At 51.6% G+C, this 13,867-nt stretch overlaps 1 long non-coding RNA gene across 1 annotated transcript; it reads left to right on the top strand.

Annotated features, from left to right (window-relative positions):
* The first annotated feature begins 649 nt into the window (after nucleotides 1-649).
* On the top strand, nucleotides 650-1,708 carry LOC128950277 (uncharacterized). The gene is made up of 4 exons (XR_008484335.1): nucleotides 650-723; nucleotides 964-999; nucleotides 1,398-1,424; nucleotides 1,674-1,708. It is a non-coding gene; the product is annotated as an uncharacterized LOC128950277 (long non-coding RNA).
* Nucleotides 1,709-13,867: the final 12,159 nt, after the last annotated feature.

Below are 13,867 nucleotides of genomic sequence, written 5' to 3'. Positions count from 1 at the left end.
AAAAATTGTAACATATAAAATATGTGTAAATAGTAATATATAAATATCTATAAAATATATAAATATATAAAGTATAAATAAAAATATATAAAAATATAACATCACCCCAAAGGAGGTAGAGTGTCTGGACTGTCTTGCTGAGTGGACCTGGGCAGGCAGAGAAAGAATTTTATAGATAAAAAACAATAAACAACCTCAGGAACGAGAAATGAAGAGCTCTGACTCCTCTGACTGCCAGGATGGGAAAAGATACTTTGTGCCACATCTGGGGTCACCCTTAGCAGCAAAACCCCGAGACTGGGGAGCTGTTGGAGGATGGATTGCGTTGGACTGGGGGTTGTCCCCACAGGGTGCCCAGGTGCCTTTGGCTCCCTGCCTGCCCCCCTTGGCCCCCCAGGTGCCTGGGCCCTTCCAGGGGCAGCTGCCCCGTGCAGGAAGCTGGAGGGATGCCGGGCGAGGGGGCTGGATCCGTGCCACAGGTGGGGTGGGATGGGCTCTGTGCCAGGGCTGGGCTTGTGGCCCGGGCTGGGGGTTGTGCCAAGCCGGGCTTTCGCCTGGGGCTGGCAGGGAGGGTGCAGGGAGGAGCCCCGGCAGGGATAAAGGTGCTCCTCACCTGCTGCAGCCTCAGGCAGCACTGCCCAGAGCCAGAGGAAGATGAAGGTGGCTGTGCTCAGCGTGGCCCTGCTCTTCTCCATCCTTCTGTGCCTGCCAGCTCAGAGCCAGGTGAGGGGGGCTGCAGGGCCCCGGGCTGGGCTCAGGGCTGGGGTCTCCCCAAAAATCCCATCCCATCCATCCCATGGATCCCATCCCATTCCTTTGGGATTCCCGATCCCATCCTTAATCCCACCCCATCCCATTCTATTGATCCCATTGATCCCATTCCATCCCCGCCCATTGATCCCATCCCATCCTTTTGGGGCGCCTCATCCCATCCCCTGACCAAACTTTGCTATCCCTGCCCAGGCCAACATGGAGGGCAGCGGAGTGATCTGTGCTGGAGTGAGACTGGGGGCACTGGGGGTACTGGGATGGACTTTGATGGACTGGGATGAACTGAGATGAACTGGGATGGACTGGGATGGACTGGGGAGCACTGGGATGGACTGGGATGGACTGGGGGGCACTGGAATGGACTGGGATGGACTGGGGGCACTGGAATGGACTGGGATGGACTGGGGAAACTGGGATGGACTGGGATGGACTAGGTGAACTGGAATGGACTGGGAGCACTGGGATGGACTGGGATGTTCTGGGGGCACTGGGATTGACTGGAAGATACTGGGATGGACTAGGGGGGCACTGGGGAGCAATGGGGGGCACTGGGGGCAATGGGGAACAATGGGGGGCAATGGGGGACACCCCAGTGATGTTGGGGACATCTCCTGCTCTCCCCACAGCAAATCGGTGGCATTGGTGATGGCCAGGTGGGTATCAGTATAGCCCAGTATAGCCCAGGACATCCCAGTACAGCCCCCAAATCCCCAAACCCCCCAAATCCCCCAAACCCCCAAAATCCCCAAATCCCCAAATCCCTCAATCCCCAAATCCCCAATCCCTAATCCACCAAATCCCCAAACTCCTAAATTCCCAAATCCCAAATCCCCAAATCCATAATCCAAAATCCCCCAAACCCCAAATCCCAATCTCAAATCCCCTTTGATCTGCCCCTGCAGTCCGGGATCGTGGGAGGCATTCGAGGCTGCATCAATGTGAGACTGGGGGAACTGCGATGGACTGGGGGAAATGGAATGGACTGGGATGGACTGGGATAGGCTGGGGATACTGAGATGGGCTGGGGAGGAACTGGGATGGACTGGGAGATACTGGGATGAACTGGGGGATACTGGGGGAACTGGGGAATACTGGGATGAACTGAGCAGAATTAGGGATTACTGGGGGGAACTGGGAGATACTGGGATGGACTGGAATGGACTAGGGGGAACTGGGGTAACTAGGGGGGGAACTTGGATGGACTGGGGGGAGTTGGGGGGAACTGGGATGGACTGGGATGGAATGAGGGGACCTGGGGGGAACTGGGGGATACAGGGGGTTAGTTGAGCCCCCCGCCCGGCTGGGCTGGTGACCTCGCAGTGACCCCGGTGACCCTGTGGTGACCCCGGGGCCCTCTGCCCCCTCTCTGCAGAAACCCAAAGGCTTCAGAGTGCAGAGGGCTGAGGTGGGTACCTGGAGCTGTGCTGGGGATGGCACTGGGGGCATCCCAATATGGACCAGTATAGACCAGTGTGCATCCCAGTGCACCCCAGTGCATCCCAGTATAGACCAGTGCTGGGCTCAGAGCATCCTCTGTGCTGGGGATGGCACTGAGGACATCCCAGAGCCCCCAGTGCCCCCCAGCCTGCCCCAGTTTGGGATGGTCCTGGGGGGCTCTGGGGGGGTTGGATATCTCTGGGGGGCTCTGGAGACACACTGTGGTCACCCTGGGGTCACCCTGGGGTCACACTCAGCTCCTGTCCCTGTCAGGCCATCAGGATTTGATCATCCCTGGAGAGGCGCCCTGGGAGCCTAGTTATGGCCCTGGAACAATCGATAATCGATAATTGATAATCAATGATTGATAATCAACAATCAATTATCAATAATCAATAAACCCTTCAGCAAAGCAACTCTGTGTGTTCATGGGTGCTTTTCTCATATGGATGGGTGTGTGCTCATGCCCCTGTCCCTCTGTCTGTCCTTCTGTCTGTCCCTGTGTCTGTCCCGGTCCCTGTGTCTCTTCCCCGTCCCTATGTCTGTCTGTCCCTCTGTCTGTCCCTGTGTCTATCCCCTGTCTGCCTGTCTGTCCCTGTGTCTGCCCCCCCTCACCCAGCCCTGGGGGTCTCTGGTTTCTTTTCCACCATGAGTGGAGCCACTCTGGGCCTCCCAGGGCTGCCTCTACCTTCCTGGGCAGGACAGGCTGGGACACTGCTCACAGCATCTTCTTCATCATCATCATCATCATCATCATCATCATCATCATCATCATCACATATCCCAGCACCCACACTATGGTGACATCCATCATCAACATCCTCCTCATCCAACACCACTGACAGCGTCACCATGACACTGCTCACACCATCATCATCATCATCATCAGCTTCATCTTCATCACCCACACCTGTGAGAGCTGAATGAGGGATGTGGGACTCCAGGCTGCTCTCCAAAATGCAGTTTAGTGTACACAAAATGCAGTTTATTGTATAGAAAATACAGTTTATAGTATCCAAAATGCAGTTTGTTGTAAACAAAATGTAGTTTATTGTACCCAAAAGGCACTTTATTGTGTACAAAATGCAGTTTATTGTACAGAAAATGCAGTTTATTCCATCCAAGGTGTCACAGCAGTCCAGGGCCATGGGTGACTGAGCTGTGCCCACAGCAGTCAGCTCCAGCTGCAGGCAGGCCTGGAGACACTTTGGTTTTGCATATATTATATACCTTTATTATATTTTTAAAGAATTATTGTATTTTAATAATATATTTTTATTTTATTTTTTATTTTTAATGTATTTTTTATTTTAATTTCTTGCTATTATTTTAACATATGTATATTTTATATTTTTAGTTATATATTTCCGAAAAGAGTTCTATGATATATTTTCTTATCTATTTATTATATTTGTTTACTGTTATTATATTATATACTCTTCTTTTCTGAGCATCTTTATACAGTAGACCCAATCTATACCTTAACTGTTATCTATAGGCTATCATAACGACTACAATTACCATATTCATGTTACTGTTCTCCAATCACTAAAAGTTAGTACATCACATTTTAGACTAGAAGTTGTTTTTCAGTTTTCTTGCAGTGGAAAATTCTGAGACCTTTTTTCTACTTGCAGCTTTGCTGCCTTGTTTGCCTGTGCTATCTTCCTGCTTGGTAAAAACATCTTCTTGTTTGAGGTGGGTTTATTCTTTGCTCTAAGTCATAAAAACCCCTTCTAACAAACACACTCTTTGCCTTCTTGGTTATCCAGTAAGACTGGCTCGGTAATTCTTTTCTTCTATATCAAAACTTGCTTTCATTTCTATTCCTTCATCAGATTCTACATTTAAAAATCATTCTGCCATGCATACATATCTGTGAGAGTTCCTTGTAAAACTTTCATCCTGCCCAACATTTATTCAAAGTGGGACCAGTGCCCACCCCAAGAGTGTGTCCCGTACAGCAGAACCAGCATTGACCCTCTCATTGTGATCAATACCCACAGCATTGACCCTGTCAGTGTGATCAATACCCACAGCATTGACCCTCTCATGGTGATCAATACCCACAGCATTGACCCGGTCAATGTGATCAATACTGTCTTGTTTTGCAAAGACAGGAGTCTGCTAAGGAAGGCAGGAGCCACCCCTGAAATGGAGAATGTAAATCCTCCCCACCCCTCTCAATTGCTATAAATTTTAAATTAAGGGGCTCTCAGGCAAAAATATGGGAGCAGGAAATAACAGTTCTTTAACAGGGAAAGGGAAAAAAATAAAAGGATAAAATAAACAGTGCAGTACACTAGAACAACACTGACAGAGTCAGAACCCAACCTGACACCCTGTGGGTCAGGGTGTTGGTGGCAGTCCAATTGGAAATGTGGCTGCAGCCCTCCTGAAGTGTCAGGTGTGGTTCTGTTGGAGCAAGGGGGATCTGTAGAGAAGGATGTATTCTTCCTCCGAAGACTCAATGGGAGAAGAGACAGCTGCTGTTCCTCTGGGGAATCCCATGGAGAAAGCTGTGCTGGTGTCTCAACAACCTCTGGATTATATCTGGGTAGCAATGCTTGGCTCCTCCCTCTGGGCTCACATCTCACAATGGGATGTTATAGTTCTTATCAGTCATGCAGAGACATTCAGTAGTCTGTTATCAGCAGATGTCCTCTCATGAGGGAGGAGTCATTGTGGCCACTCAAAGAGAGAGATAAGGCAAACTGCCCACTTGACAAAAGATAATCTGCCATACAGATGGTAATAGAAAACGTCTTGCATTGCAATCTTGAACAGACCCACATTGTCACAACTGACCCATGGTTCCATGAGGTTCCCCAGTGTCACCATTGTGTCCTTGGACCCACCTGGTCACAACTGACCGACCCATGGTTGCATGGGGTTTCCCGGTGTCACCATGGTCACTGGGTCAGAGGCTGGATGAGATCAATGTCCTGAGACACCGTGGGATGAGCTGTCAATCAGTCACACAGTGGGGACAGAGCTAACCCAGCCCTGATTGCCCGAGCAATCCGAAATCCCACCTGGGGGGAGGCTCACAAAGGCCTGGGGGCTTAAAAACACCAAGCAAAAGGTCAGCCCCTGGTATGGACTCTGCCTTCTCCTGGGGTTTGTGTCTCACCCACGCTGGAACCCTAGGAACTGATAGTCACATGCATGTCTTTCTATAGAGCTTCTGTCTTTCTGTCTCTCTTTTTTCTCCTTCTAATGCTCTTTATATAGAACATTTTTGGGTACCTCAACAGCTTACGTGTTTAAAGGTTTCTAGGTGAAATGAGCTAAGTTAATGAAGTTACTGCTATGATAAATGTTTTCTGTGTAATTGGATGTTGCATTGAAACCTCTTCCAAAGTTTTTTGATTTTTAGTACTTTGCCAGTAAAATTTTGTGTCATTTTGACCTCTTGTGCATATCTGGCTGGTGTTTCACCAGTGCACCAAACACGAGTAAAGGAGCCTTTGGTTGCCTCCAGCATTTCAGTGTTCTGGGTTGTTACAACCCACAGGCTCACAGTGGCCTCTGGTTTCCACACTGGCTCCTTGGTTCCATGGGCCCCAACAGTGCCACAATGATCCCCTTGGTTCCACAACTTCCCACAGTGTTGTAGAGAATACATTGTTCAAGGAGTTAATATAAAGTTCCAATGACAGTTCTAGATTGTTTGTTTAATGTTTTATAGTTATGTAAAGTTCCAATGTTACTTTTAATTGCTTGTTAAAGGTTTTATAATTATATAAATCTCCTTACTGTTGGGTATTACCCCCGCTGCTCCCACTCGTATCTAAAATGGTGAAGGATCCGAGACCATAAAGAAGATGATTATGTCACCTAATAAGCAAATATGAAACTCCCATAGGACTTAGCAGAAAAGGATTACATACCAAAAATCCCTAAAACAATGACCAACCATGCAAATAAAGAATCAAAATAACACCTCTAAACAGAGAGAACATAAGACAGTATCAAAGACCCTTGTCAAAACTTTTCACCTTCGTCAGCCTAACCAGAGCGGGCCAAGAGCAGTATAAAGACTATGAACCTGATGCCAAGAGGCACCTACTCAGAGACTCTTGTGAGGAAAGAAGATCCAGCTCTGCTGGACGATGGAGCTGACCTCCTCCTCCTCCTCCTCGCCGTCTCGGGAGGAGCGGTGGTGTGCGCACACCCCATGGGTCCCCTACCTAGACTGTTTCCAGTAAAGCTGAAATCACTAAAGAGCTGATCACGTGCCTTTCATACCAGTCTTGGGGACTGGTCCGGGACAGGCCACACCCGAAGAGGACTGAGGGCCTCCGGGATATCTGGCCCTATCTGGAGCGGTCGGCAGCAGCCTAGGACCAAACAGTGTGGAGGAGCATCAGTCAGTAAAGCCGGAGGCAGGAGTAGGAGGCAAGCAAAAGGAGTGTGTGTGCAACGGGGCCCGACAGCGCAGAGCCCCAAAGCATCTGTGGCCCTCCGAGCACCACGGTTCTGGACTCCTGCGAGGGGACCGATGTGGTAGATAGGGACAGGCGATCGAAAGATCATGCGATGTGACGGAAAGCGTCAGGACTCCTTTTCCCCTAATCCCTTAAGATAAGAGATCACCCTAGGAGTGTAACTAGGAATGTAGCCCCCCTAACGATAGTAATGCTAGTAACTTTCCACTCCTTACTAACCATAGATGGTACTGCAGACCCCCTCTGACGTAGAGAGACCTCTTAGACTATAAAACCCCACGAAAAGAGATTATAAAGGCTATAGATCGTCCACCACATTGGTGTCTGCGTACTCTTTGGCCCGAGCGACCCTGAAGAGTTTGGGTCGCCGTGCTGTTCCTCGAAACCAGGTTGCCTTGCCTTATATCAGAAGGCAACAACTGGTGCCGACACCTGGGAAGAAGCTCGGGGAACGGGAATTCGCCTGGACAGAGGACGGTGGCTGCAGCGGCGGGACTGTCTGCAGCAGGGGGTACGCCCCTGGACCAGCGTGGACCATGGAGGCAATAGCGAAGGTCGTAACTCAGATGCATCCACAATGGGGTATTGAGTGTAAGCCTAAAGATTTAAGTCTTGCATTGCCGAGACTGATGAAGCTTGGGGCTATAGTAAGCCCTGTGGATATCTTTCATTCGGGGGTGTGGGATAATTGTACAAAAGCTCTGGCCGGGGAAGCTACGTCCTCAGGCTCAGCGAAAGCCCTAAAATCGTGGGGCAGAGTTATCCAGGCTCTGCAAAAAGCTCGACAAGAGCAAGAAACCTGGAAAGCCGCGCGACCTTGTTTATTAGCCATGCCGCAGCTGGGGGTGGGCGCGGCGACGCAAACCGCGAAGGATCTTGACCCGGGCGAGCGCGCGGAGGCGCAAACGCCGGAACCCCCTCAGCGAGCGGACTTACCATCGGAGGGGGGGAACACGCGCGGGCATTTTGGCAGGGGCTCATGGCTCATGGAGGAGACGCGGAACGCGGCCTGATTGTCAGGCCCCATAGGGATCGATAAAAACGCCCCCCCACCCTATGCGTTTGTAAATGGCGCCGTTCAGGGTGGGAAGGAAGATGCAGAGGGTGGAAATAGAGTCAGCCTGCTTAACAACACATGCGCGGGCGAGCGGGGAGAAGGGGCGGCCCCCGCGGAGGAGCGTAAGACCAATCAGAGGGCTCAATTCAAATTAGGTCCTTATAGGGCAAAGACCTCCCCCAGCAAGAGGTGGGGGGACCCCAGGCAGAGGGAACAGCCTGACCCCCGCAGGAAGGGGCGGGGTCAGAACCCGAGAAAAAGGCAGAGCAGCCCAGAAATGTCCGGCCAGTTGACTTCCGGCTTGGACTCTGACTCGAGCTCTGAGCTCAAGAGGGCATCGGAGGATTCCGACTTGGATTCTAGTTTTAACAGAAAGAGAGCAGCGGCATATAAGGTCACTAGTCACAGCGCTCCCGCGTGAGTGAAGGGGTTATCAGAGAAAGACCGAACCCCACTTAGAGACTGGCGGAAAATAAAAATAGTGTACGCGGAGTGGACTCCATCTGCCACTCTGGTGTTCCCGGTCCGTGTGGGGGGGGCAGGCGGAAATCAAAGAACCTATTCCCCAGTAAATCTGAAAGACGTACAGGCAATTATTAAAGCGATTGCAGACAAGGGAATTAATTCTGCCATGGTTTCCACAGTCATTGACAGCGTTTTTGGAGGGGACGACATGCTACCCTTTGATATTAAGCAGACATGCAGAATGATTTTCGATGGGGCAGGGATGATCGTTTTTAAACAAGAGTGGGAGGACAACTGCATAAAGCAGCTAGCCTTGGTAACCGGAGCTGACCATCCACTGCACAGCTCCAGCATACAGAGGCTAATGGGAACAGACCCCACTATGATCACCCCCCAGGTGCAGGCTGAGGGCCTGCGGGCCCATGAGGTTATGACAACAACCCGTGCTGCCCGAGAAGCCATCCGTGTTGCCTCCAAAGTAATAGCCAAACCCTCCCCATGGTCCTCTATAAAACAGAGTGAGAGTGAGAGCTTCACTCAGTTCGTGGACCATCTTCAGGCAGCATTAGATTCCTCTGCATTACCCCCAGAGGCGAAGGGTCCTGTGCTGGCAGAATGCCTACGCCAGCAATGCAACTCAGCCACCAAGGACATTTTAAGATCACTACCGCAGGGGTTTAATATAGCTGCCATGATCAGACACGTTGCAAAGGAGGAACATCTAGCTCCCATCCAAGCAGCAGTCCACACTGCAATAACCAGTGTAATGGCATGCCTTAAGTGTGGCCAGGCAGGCCACTTGGCAGTAAACTGCCCCCAGCCAAGACGCCTATCAGCAGCTGCTCTACCATGCCAAGGGGGACTTGGGGGACCATGCTGGGCATGTGGAAGGAAGGGGCATTTAGCTTAGGAATGCAGATCCAGGCCTCAGGGAAATGGGAGAGGGAGGGGGCAGCCGGGCCGTATCCAGCCTCCTCCCACCTGGAACATGCAGTGGCCCAGCTACAGCAACCCTCAGTGGGGCAGGGGACCCTCATATCCCATGCCCCCACAGGGAGCAGTCAGTTTTGCATCCCCGCCAACAGCGGAATGGCAGAGTTGTGCAGCACCGCCAGTAATACTTTCGCAACCCCCCACCGCCACAAGCCGTGCTGGTGGCACAGGACCAGCAGGGGACACCCCAGAGCTGGACCCCTGGGTGGCCCTGGCCATTAAATCAGGGACGGAACCCCTGATGGTGTGGGGGACATGCCGCCTTTATGGCAGTCAAGATCCGCACGTCATAGGGTTTCAGTTTTGGGCGGACATGGGATCAGACTGCACAATTTTTCCCCAAGCATATTGGCCCGGACATTGGCAATTCAAAGAAGTCCCTGCAGTGAACTGAGTGGGAGGGCAGTCCCGGGCGTGGAAAAGCACCCAGCTGGTGGCTATAACACTTCACACAAAAAAGGGACCAGAACAGACAGTAGCAATCTACCCCTACATTTTGCAAAATTCTCCACTCCTGATAGGAAGGGACGTCCTTGCTATGTTAGGAGTCAGGATTACAAATTTATCCTGAGGGCCACTGCCGTACACCCTCTGCTGCCAATCAAATTGACTTGGAAATCATCAGACCCCGTATGGGTCGAGCAGTGGCCCCTGACAGAGCCTCGAGAGGCAGCCTTGCTGGAACTGGTCGACCATGAACTGCAAAAGGGTCACATAGAACCCTCCATCAGCCTATGGAACACCCCTGTATTCGTGATCCCCAAAAGGTCTGGAGAAGTTTATCGCCTCATCCACGACCTGAGAGAAGTGAACAAGACGATCCGACTCATGGGTCCAGTTCAGACACTGCTACCCACGAACTCAGCCATCCCCACAGGGCAGCCATGCGCAGTGCTGGACATCAAAGACTGTTTCTTTTCGATACCCCTGCACCCTGAGGACAGAACGATTCACCTTTTCCGTTGTGTTTCGAAACGGCGAGCGGCCCAACCCTTGCTTCCAATGGCGAGTATTGCCACAAGGCCTAGTAGACAGCCCTGTCATATTCCAAATCACCGTGGACAAAGCACTAATGCCAGTCTGACACTCCTACCCCACTGCCACCATCATTCAATACATGGACGACATCCTAGTTGCTGCACTATCGTCAAGCCAAGTAGATCACCTGGTGTCCACAATCACGGAAACACTTCAGGCCAATGGCTTCGAGATCGCGAGCGCAAAGATCAAGAGAGGACCCTGCATGACCTTCCTGGGAGTGGGGATCACAAGCTCCTACGTGACCCCCCCCAAGGTGAAGGTCCGTCGAGACATCAAGACGCTCCACGATGTGCAACGCCTGGTGGGATCGCTGCAGTGGCTTCGCAACATCGTCCTAATTCCTCCCGAGGTCAGGGACCCTTTATATGACCTCCTGAAAGGAAAGCACCCCTGGGAACCCAAGGAGCTGACACCGCGAGCAACGAGCTCCCTCGACTTCATCGAAAGCCAGATGTCTACTGGCACACTTGCCAGGTGGAACCCAGCCATGCCACTGGATCCACTTTACACCGAAGGGGGGAATGGGAGCACTGGCCCAAGGACCTTCTGAAAAGTCCCAACCAATCCAATGGGTGGTCCTCGGAAGACTTGCTCGTGCATTTTCCCCGGGAATCAAATGCATCGCTAACCTCATCATGAAAGGCAGGAAACTCGCCTTGAAACACCTAGGGACCGAGCTGACAAGCATCCACCTTCCTTTCCGTAAGCAACCGACCACGGAGTCAGCCACAATATTGGAGTACCTAGCCCTTGCTCTCACCGGCTTCGGAGGAGAAATCTCCTATTCTGCCAGACCACCCTGGACTCAGCTGCTGACCATTGTCGACATGGACATGCCGCCAAAGGTCAAGGACCGACCGCAGCCAGGACCAACGGTCTTCACAGACGCTTCCTCCATGATTTCAACTGCAACAGCAGTGTGGCAGGCAGGAGAACAATGGCATTGCGTCAAAGCATGTGACCCCACACTATCAGTGCAACAACTGAAGGCAGCAGCAGTGGTATTGGCGTGCGGACTCTTCCAAGAAGAACACCTCAACTTTGTAACGGACTTTATATTCATGGCAAGGCTCTGCCTAGCCATGGCAGGACCAGGAGTGTCAACATCTGCAGCAGCCCTAATGCTGGAAGAAGCACTCTCCTCGCAACAGGGCACTGTGTCAGTCATTCACATCAACAGTCACAACCTAGCCAAAGGTTATTTCCAGATCAGCAAGGACAAAGCGGACGCCGCAACAAAAGGCGTATGGACGTGGCAGGAAGCTCGTCAACTGCACGAGTCGCTCCACATCGGAGCCAAAGCACTGGCGAAGAAATGCGAAATCTCGACAGCAGACGCAAAACATGTGGTAGCCACCTGCCCTCATTGCCAGAAGTCACCCCTATGGACCTGTGGGGTCAACCCGAGAGGTCTCAAGCCTTCAGAGATCTGGTAGTCGGACTTCACCTGGTGTCAATTGCTGAAGCCCCGAGCATGGCTTGCAGTGACAGTGGACACTTATAGCGGAACGATCATAGCCACACAGCACCCCAAAACTAACACCAAGGCCACAGTTCAACGCTGGCTGACAGTCATGGCTTGGCTTGGTATCCCCAAGCAGATCAAAACTGACAATGGTTCCAATTTCACCTCCAAACCAGTGCAAGAATTCACCTCAAAATGGGGCATCACATTAGTGCAAGGTATCCCGTATAACAGTACCAGGCAGGCCATAGTTGAGTGAGCAAATCAGACCCTGAAAACCAAGCTAGAAGTGTTGGCGAAAGCAGAGGGCTTTGCCAATTCCATTCCCCCAGGAGATCAGGCGCGTATACTGGCAACTGCTTTGCTAGCACTGAATCAATTCCCTAGGGGAGATGAAACAAACAGTCCCGTTCAAAAACACTGGGCCACCCGAGCGCTAGAGGGCCTGCGGGTAGTAATTAGCAATGAGCTAGGCGAATGGGAACGGGGCTGGAGGCTGATGCTCACGGGGCGAGGGTACGCAGCTGTCAAAAAGGACAACAAAATCAGGTGGTGTCCACTTAAGTCAATCAAGCCCGACCTTCACAATGAGCAGAATGAGACTGATGAGAATTGTGCGTTCCTGTTTACAGGACATGCTCGTGGGACGTCCTCATGACGCGTACATCCCCATTCCAGAGGAAAGTGACAGACCACCAAGCTGCCAGGCAGCGCCCGAGAGACCCGCGTGGGTGAGACCCAAGCATCAACGGTGTTTCTGTGTGATTTTGCTGTTGGGGCTTGTTGCCAGAGGGCAAGCCAGCCCAGACCACTACCCCCATCGGCCATTCAGATGGGTCATGCGACACCTTAGTAGTGACAAGGTGCTCAAAGAAATCACCATACCGAACACCCCATCCTTCGTGCTCCGCATTACCGACCTGTTTCCAGGATAACCAAAGGTAGACCCCTATTCCCCACACGCCACACACATGTACCTATCCTACTGGTGCCCAGCTTCAAACCCTGGGAAAAGCTACTGCAATCACCCAGGGTGGGGATATTGTGGGCACTGGGGCTGCGAAACCATTGTTACACATGCCAGACCGTCAGGGCCTGGGTGGGACCGTCAGGGCCTGGGTGGGATCCACAAGAGCCCGACAAATTCTTACTGTTCACCTGGGCACCCAGCAGCTGCAAAACACCCGTCTTCCTCCAAGGAAGTTTCTATCAAAACCGCCATAAAATCCCTAAAATTCGGAAATGCACTGACTATAACATGACGGTTTTGCAGCCAGATCACCCTGGTTGGGCCATAGGCAGAACGTGGACAGTAGTCCTTAAAGAGTCGAAAAAGAGAGGGTGAATGTGCGAATTATCAGGCTCCAACCGTCGGCACCCCGAGCGGTCGAACCCAACAAAGTGATTAAAAGCGCGCAGAAAGGGAGAAACACGACCTCCCCCAAAGCCTTGCCCACAAAGCTCACCAATATCCCGACCGGCCATGCGGAAGCCTTTCAGATAGGCTGCTCAGCTGGGTTGAACTCAGACCCAATCCTTTGTATGCTAGAAGCTACCTTTCTATCCCTGAACGAATCCAACCCTAACCTAACCGAATCCTGCTGCCTTTGTTACAATGTCAAACCCCCCTTTTATGAAGGAGTCGCTTTAAACACTCCCTTCAGTTACTCCATAGACGATGCCCCTCACCAGTGCAGATGGGATACCCCCTGCAAAGGAATCACGCTGAGTCAAGTCACAGGCCAGGGCAGATGCTTTGGCAATGCAACCCTAGCTAGGTGGAAAGGCAAGGTCTGCACCAAAGTTGTCAAGCCTGAAAGGAAAAACAATAAGTGGGTAGTCCCATGCGCATCTGGGATGTGGGTTTGCCAGCGATCTGGAGTGAGTCCCTGTGTGTTCCTTGCCAAATTCAATGACTCTAATGACTTTTGTGTCCAAGTTCTGATTGTTCCTAGGGTCCTGTACCATTCAGTCGAAGAAGTGTACCACCTTTTTGAGGAACCTAGCCGGCTCCACAAAAGAGAAATAACAACAGGTATAACTATTGCAATGCTGCTCGGCCTAGGAGCAGCCGGAACGGCAACGGGCGTCTCAGCCCTAGCGACCCACCACCAAGGACTGTCCCAGCTGCAAACGACCATCGATGAGGACCTGCAAAGGATCAAGAAATCCATTTCCTTTCTAGAG

The sequence above is a fragment of the Melozone crissalis genome, unplaced genomic scaffold (genome assembly GCF_028551555.1).
Source record: "Melozone crissalis strain CALT ecotype California unplaced genomic scaffold, PUWL_Pcris_2 ptg000537l_1, whole genome shotgun sequence".
In the NCBI taxonomy this organism is placed as follows: Eukaryota; Metazoa; Chordata; class Aves; order Passeriformes; family Passerellidae; genus Melozone; species Melozone crissalis.
This window is presented reverse-complemented; position numbering and strand designations above follow the sequence as displayed.